This window comes from Indicator indicator, chromosome 26 (genome assembly GCF_027791375.1).
Source record: "Indicator indicator isolate 239-I01 chromosome 26, UM_Iind_1.1, whole genome shotgun sequence".
Classification (NCBI taxonomy): Eukaryota; Metazoa; Chordata; class Aves; order Piciformes; family Indicatoridae; genus Indicator; species Indicator indicator.
This window is the reverse complement of record NC_072035.1, coordinates 12,813,550-12,821,466: the sequence shown is the minus strand read 5'-3', so window position 1 is coordinate 12,821,466 and position 7,917 is coordinate 12,813,550.

Genomic DNA, 7,917 nt, shown 5'->3' with positions numbered 1-7,917 from the left:
ACCTCTTATGAGACAGTTTGTGGCTGGCCACATAATTCCCAGTAGTCCTTAAATCTTTAGTGATACCCAAGCACTGCCCTGGACTGTTTCTGGATTCTGCATCAAGCTTCCATATGCTTTCTTTATATTTCTAAGTGACTATTTAAGAAGACTTTGCATCACCCTTTTTTCCATCCTTTGTTTCATGGTGCATAGATGGGACTCATATGTTACAAACATCCTAAAGTTGTGTTTTGAACCAGACCAATGGAAGAAGCTTTGCTTGTCAAGACCTAAGGTTATCTGTTTGGTTTTGGTTTTGGTTTTGTTTTCCTGTGAGGCTCGAGATGTTGGGCAAAAGGAGATCAATCTTGCCAGCTTTCAGCTGCAGCTGAGGGATGCATCTGTAATACCTGATATCTGACATCAGCTTTATTGGATCAACTGTTTAAAGACTTGAGCACTGAGGCTTTTTTTTTTTTTTTTATAGGGAAGGGTGAGCAGCTTAGAAACTGCTGAAAATCCAGCTGATTTAAATGTAGTTTTGCACTCACGTGTGGTTAATCAGAAGCTTCCATATCTCTTCACATTAAAAGACCCTTCAATGAACAAGCAAAGAGTTTTTATCTGTTTGAAGTTGCTCTCTGAAGTAGGTGAATGAGTATAAACCAAAGGATTAATTAGCTGGGCTTTGCAGATTGTGAGCCTATATGAGCTGTATGTATGAGTGTAAACACTCAAAAGTGTAGAGAGACAGAAGGTAGACTGCACTTTTAACTGATGCTTAGAGTAACAGGTCATGCTGGAACCCTGCTGATGGAGGAGACTGTTATCTTCTACTGAAGCCTGGTACAGAGTAGAAAGCATCACTGACATGCCAGTAGTGTATTGCTGAAACCTTCATTCCCTAAACTATCAGGCAAAGGTTTGCCTTTGTAGGATATTTTAATTACTGGAGATAACACTGGGTCCCTACACTTGCCCTCCAGCAGCACAAGTGAAAATGCTCAAATGATGAGATTAATACACTCCCAAGATGTTTAAGGATGTGACTCTGGCACTCCTTTGTTATTCCTAGTCTGATGGCTGAAACCACCAACACCATGTGTGGCTGCGTTGGCATAACCCCCCAGGGCCCTAGCAGCAGCTGTCAGAGCCTGGCCTGCTGCGCAAGAGAACTCTCTGCTCCTTTTGGTTGCTGGTCACAAAGTTGTCATTTCTGCCTTGATCAATCTCTGTCACTTTGAGGCACCTTTTGTTTCTGCTTTTGAACTGCTTTCTTGTTCAGCACCAGTTGAGGCTTTCTCTCAGACCTGGATAAATGGAGTGTTTTAAATGGCTGTTCCCATTTCTCTTCCTTTGCTGCAGTCGGGTGGCAGTCACGTCCCAGTAACTGATGTGTGTGTGTGTGTGGATCTGGAGTGGAATGTTATGGCTGAGTTTCTGATGCGTTGCCTGTGTGGCTCAGACACCCTATCAGTTTTCACTGTGTTTAGAGTTTCAACTGGAGCTGTGGTGAGGAAAGAAGAGAGTGTCTGTTTCCCACCCCTTAAAAAGGTTTGCTCTGAGCTGCAGCATCAGTCAGGTGGAAGGCAGCAGGCTGTGTTTTGTCAGGTTAATGGCATACTTAATACAACTTAGCATTCTCTGCACGTGAGACAGGGTGGTTTGGTTTTTTTTTTTTTAATAAGGTGATGATGTAGCAAACAGGATTTGTCACTAAGCCTTAAAGCAAACATCATAGTTCTTGTAATGAAAAGTGCTAGGTAAGCAGCAGGAGATATTTCCTGCCTGTATCGTTTCATCAATACAGGTATTTGTGGAAATAGCTGGAAACTTGCTTCAGTTTTTGGGGAGATATCTTGCCAGGCTGCTAACAGTAGGGGATCTCTGCTGCTGTGATGTTGCCTGTTTTGGGGTTGCTTTGAAGGTCTTGGTGTAAGTGTGGAAGTGCAGCAGCTCTTCTAGAGCCAGGCAGGATATAGGTGCACATTGTGTAAGCTTAATTATACAGCTTAGACACCATTTCTTGAACTACATCAACACCTGCTCACCATTCCCATTCCTTGGCAGAAGTGGGGAAAGAATAGCTGCTCTTGCAGCCAGGAGCCTGTTTTTCCATCATTGTGGGTGGGAGGGTGGTGTCAGGATGGGACACGTATTTCTAGTTCACACCCCAAATGGAATTTGGAAAGTCTCTGGAAATGAATACCTGTGGAACTGCTGCACCATTTTCCCCTTCTGTAACCCCCCTCTGGACACTCAGCTGTGCTGAGAGAGTTACTGTTGTCATAAGGAGTCATCTTGTTTAGTTGCAGATAATCAAGGAGCATTGCCTTGGACTGCAAGTTTTAGTGGTGAAAAGCAAAGGATGAGGACAGTGAGCAGTCAGGGTGCAGGGAAGAAATTCAAGTTGTATTGACTGGGGAAATGGGATACATAAACTGGTACTGATTAAGGACAGTGCTTCAGCATGGAAGTTGTCAAAACTTGATCTCAAAACTCTTACTCTACTCTTTCACACCAATCTTGGATCTCCAGGAAGGACATAGGAGGTTTGTACAACTTCCTTCTGGCAGTTCCCCTTGCACACTGCAGGTCCCCAGTGCCCCTGGAGCAACCTTTGAACTACAGTTTCTGCTTTTGGCCATCCTGAGTTTGGGCTTGCAGCTGTCTCTGCTCACATTGGAGCTACTCCAGTGAAGGTATTTTGGTTTAATGCAGTTTCATCTTTTAATGAAATTAAAGTATTTTTTGCCCTCACTGATCACCATCAAAAGTAGCTCTGTCTCCTCTAACAGTGTACATGACTATTGCATCCTGATTTTGTAAACAGGCCATTCTGTAATGGCCTCTGCCATTTACAGGGCTGGGAGTGATTAAAATGCAGTGCTTTGTGCTGCACACTGGGCATGAGGATGTTTTTTCAATCCTGGAAGGATGCACAAGTTGTCTCTTGGTGAGGATGAGGCATGTGGAGATCAAGAGTATAGACATCAGCTGTAGAAATGAAGGTTTCCTGCCACTGCTTGGAAAAATAGAGACAAGTTACTCAAGGAGATGGACAAGGTCTTGCTTAAATTCTAAGAGAAAATTGGCTTTTCTGTCTTCTGTTTGCCTGTCTGTCATCAGTCTTCTGAGGAATTCAGGCTCTCAGTGAACAGAAATGGCTTTGCTCTAGGTATGAAAAGATTTAGTTCTCATAAACAGCATTTAAAGTAAATTTCAGAGACGGTTTGAACTCCCCATTACAGTAATTTTGAAGAAAGGTGAACCTCCTGCCAAAACCTGGCTTTTATTAGGGCTATGTTGTTGTTGATTGCTAAGCTTTTTTTTTTTTTTTTTAATTGCCTTGAGAAATGGTCTGTGATGTTGATCAAGTGCAAAACAAAGACTCTCTTCCCCACCAGCCAGTGGCTTTTTGACATCCCACTCACTGAGAGAGGTTTCAAAAGAGGCTTTCTCCTGGGCTGGATGCTAATAAAAGAAATTGTCTTTTCTGGCTCATGTGCTTTGTCTGTAATTTTGTAACGAGACAAAGTGATTTAACAACAGAAGTCTTGGTTGGTTGTAACTTTTCCTACATTCCTGGGCCCCTGGAGAAAATTAAGCCTAAATGAGTAAGAAAATGCTGTGACCCTTGTGAATAACTGAGGTCCTTCCTCTTTCAGGAGGAGAAAAATTTAAAACACCTTTTGGGTCCTTGTTCTAGGGACATAAGTAGCAAATGCTGAATGGTTATAGAAAGCTGAAGGGTTTGCTGTTGGCAGTTTTATTTTGTCCAGTTCTAAAACTTTAATATTTTAAAAGTATTTAGTAAACAAAAGTATGATAGAATCACAGAATGGTTTGGGTTGGAAGGGACCTCCAAAGGTCATCTAGTCCAACCCCCCTGTAGTAAGCAGGGACAGCTTCTACTAGATCAGGTTTCTTAGAGCCTTGTGGAGCCTCACCTTGAATATCTCCAGGCATGGGGCCTCAACTACCTCTCTGGGCAGTGTCTTTCAGCATTCCACCACTCTCATATTGCAGAACTTGTTCCAAACATCCAATCTAAATATCTTAATCTCAAACCATTGCCCCTTTCCTCTCACTGCAGGCCTTTTTAAACAGTCCTTCTGCAGCCTTCCTGTAGCCCCCTGCAGGTACTGGAATGGGTATTGCCATTCTTCTGTGATTTATTGTTGCTGGAACTTCACATTCATTAAGGTACAGGGAATTCACTTTTTGTATTATGCTGAGTTTGGGAAACACTTTTAACAGCAGCTCAAATATTGGGTACAAAAGTCTCCTGTAATACATTAAATATCTGTCTCTTTACAGTGGAGTCAATGCTGGTATTTAAATTCTTCCCTTTTTATGCATGAATGCTTTTATCTTAAGTATGTTTTACAGAATAGTAGGGTTGGAAGTGACCTCTGAAGATCATTGAGTCCAACCTCCTTCCACAGCAGGATCCAGTTGACACAGAACAGGTTCAGGTGGGCCTTGGAAGTCTCAAGAGACAGAAGCTCCACCACCTCTCTGGGCAGCCTGTTCCAGTGCTCTGCCAGCCTCCAAGAAGCTACTTCTCATGTTTTGATGAAACTTCCTATGTTCAGGTTTATGCCCATTACCTCTTGTCACTGGGGACCACTGAGAGGAGTCTGGCCCCAGCTTCCTGACACCCACCCCTTAAAAATTTGTAAGATTATTTAATTAATATGTTTAGTTAATAAACGGGTAAAGTACCTTTTAGATTTGTATTGCTTTACTGAGAGCTAAAAAACATTGCAAAAGGCTTTGGAGGTGTTTTTTTTTTTTCCCCCTTTGTGTTTTTTTTTCTTCCCCTTTGTGTTTTTTTTCCCCTCTGAACAGATGTTAAACAGGTGAAGATGAGAGTGGCTCAGATCAACCTTGTACCCTGGGGACCACAATTTAAGCATTTAGGTGACAAAAGAGATAAAGGCAACATTTTCAGTGGTGTGCACATGAGCAGGGTGGATGCCTAAGCTCTCTTTATATAAACAAGACACAACAGCCACACAGGAAGATCTACTTAAGCCTTGGGTTCTGAAATAGTGATGAGCAAAGCCAGTTTTGGAGGGCTTTGGAGCCAGGAGATCTAACCCTCTAGAAACAGCTACTGATTTATTTCATCAGTCTGAAATTTGAAACCTATGAGTTGTCTTCTATGCCTAAGGTGGCTTTGTCATTTCTCATTTAGCTCTAATTTGTATCTACATGTTCTGCCCCAGATCTTGAGAGGAAGAAAAAAAAAAAACAGTACTGATGAAACATAACATTTTTTTCATTTCACTTTATTAATGTTCTTCCTTTTTATTGCTTTAGGATTCTTTTCACAGTGACAGTGATGGTTTCCTGCATGTAATGAAAGCTAATGACCTTTAATGAAAACAAATACAAATGGAAATCAGGGTTTAAATTGGTGTCTGAAGTAAAGCTTTCTACTTGGTGGTTGAAATCCTGTTTGGAATCGGTGACTGAAAGGTGGCAAAGTGACCAAACTGATGCTGCTGACTGAACATGAGTTTGGAGAGCAGTTGGCATGAATGTAGCTGTGTCTGTGAAAATGGAAAGGTAGGTGAAGGGTTTTGTGTTGTTCTGGGAACCAGTTGGTTATAGAATCATAGAATGGTCTGGGTTGGAAGTGACCCCCAAAGGTCATCTAGTCCAACCCCACTGCAGTCAGCAGAGAAAGCCTCCACCAGATCAGGTTGCTCAGAGCCCTGTCAAGCCTGACCTCAAATATCTCCAACTACCTCAACTACCATCCCGGACAACCTGTTCCAGTGTTCCACCACCCTCATATTTCAGAACTTGTTCCTAGCATCCAATCTAAATCTCTAATTTCAAACCTTTGCCCCTCTCCTATCCCTGCAGGCCTTTGTAAACAGTCCTTCAGCCTTCCTGTAGCCCCCTTCAGGTACTGGAAGGCTGCTATTAAGTCTCCCTGGAGCCTTCTCTTCTCCAGGCTGAACAACCCCAGCTCCTTCATCAGCTGATATCTGACAACTGATTCTGTTGAAACAAATGTTGAAGGTAGCTGCTGATAGTGTCAGAATACTGCAGAACTATTCATCACAGGGAAGAAATGTCCTTCTGTCCATGATCTAAATGTTATTCGCAGTATTTAATAATCACATGCATATTTTTTTTCCCCTAATGTGATTAGGAAGCAGTGATCCAAACCTTGTACATCATGAGGCACCAGGTAATGGATGCTAATGGTAATAAATCATGTACTATAGTTACACAAAATCAGTATAAACACTAGGAGGCAAATACTCTGACAGGGATTTCAGTGGTATTGGAAAAGTCTCAACCATTAAAATTGGGAATTATTAAGACCCTTTGTTTAAGACCGTCCTGAAGACCATAAGACATGGCAGGAGAGTTTCACACACAGCTTGGAGCCAGGGATGTGTACTCTGTAATAGTGTTTCAGCACTAGAGTATTGATCAGGTCTCATTTTGTACCAAGGGTGAAGCTTTGCGGTTCAGGGAAGGGGAAATAATGTGGCAAAGCTGGCAGGGTAGTTACCAGCCCTGACTCAATCTATTGCTTGTGTTCTCCCCTAAGAATTCAGACCTATTGATTTGTTTCTTCTTGCCTTGAAATGACTGTTTTGAGGAGAGCCTTGAGAGTCTGTGTGAAGTACAGAAATAAAGCACCTGTCCCCTGGGCTCTGCCTGAAGCTGGAAAATCATTGTCCCGAGGAAAGGACAACTGCCTGTCAATCCAGGGAGGGGCTCTGCCACTGAGGGTTGCATCCATGTGAGGAGACACAGGTGCTTGCTCATCCTTTCCAGGTGCTGTAAAGATGAGTCTGTAGCAGGTATTCTGGGATGCAAAGCTGCAGTGTTTCCTGGGCCACTGCTGTGGTGTGTCTGGGCAGGGAAGATGCAGCTGGTGGGAAGGCTGATGCCTGGACTGTTCTCCAAGGGAATGGCTGGGATTAGTGTAGCAAAGGGTGTCAGGAGCAAGGTTTGGCACCAAACTGTTCTGCGTCTGGCTTTCCCAAAGGACTCCAAGGCTTTGATGTGCTGTGAAGCACTTTGAGAGCCCCAGGGAGCATGAAAGCTGCAGCAGCAGCAGATGTTCTGGTCTGGCTCATCACAGTGTCTTCTGCATGTGGCCATCCTCTGCTACCTGAGTGCTTGAAGACCCTGAGGAACATGTCAATAGTCTTGCCTTGTAATGGATGTGAGCAACCTCAAACACTGGCTGCAGCCTGCACCAGGTGTGCCTCTTCCTGCTTGCTTCTGGGTGTAACCAAAGGTATTCACCTGCAAAGCCTCTGGGCAGAGGGGTTTTGTCCTTTCAGAGCCTCACAGGGACTGTGTCCCAGTGATGCTTCAGCTCTTTGTTGTTGCTGTCAGGTTCCTGGGCTGGATGACAGCAGCAGGGTGCTTCTGATGGGTGCATTTCCTTCCTGTGTAATAGGGACCTAACTCAGGAATACAGCCAGTTGAGCAGAGGCACAAGCCCAGAAGAGGCAGATGTCTCCTTCAGCCAACCTTCTGAGCCTTGCTACAATGCCCTGGTTTAATTTGATTTGATCTGAGGACTAGAAGAAAGGCTGAGAGAATTGGGTTTGTTTAGCCTTGAGAAGGCTGAGGGGAGGCCTCATTACCATGGACCAGTACATAAAGGGTGGCTGCCAAGAGGGGTGGAGACTCCTTTTTCACAAAAAGTCCCATGGAAAAGACCAGGAGTGACAGGGGACAAGTTACTGCTGGGGAGATTCCCACTGGCTCCAGAAAAAGTTGTTTTTGTTTTTTTTTTCCCCCATGACGAACAGTTAGAGATTGGAATCATCTCCCAAGGGTAACAGTGGGGACCCCTACACTGGGCAGTTTTCGGTCTCAGCTTGCCAGGGTGCTGGACCATCTCATTTCAACTATGCTGTTACCTACTAAAGTTGGACCAGATAA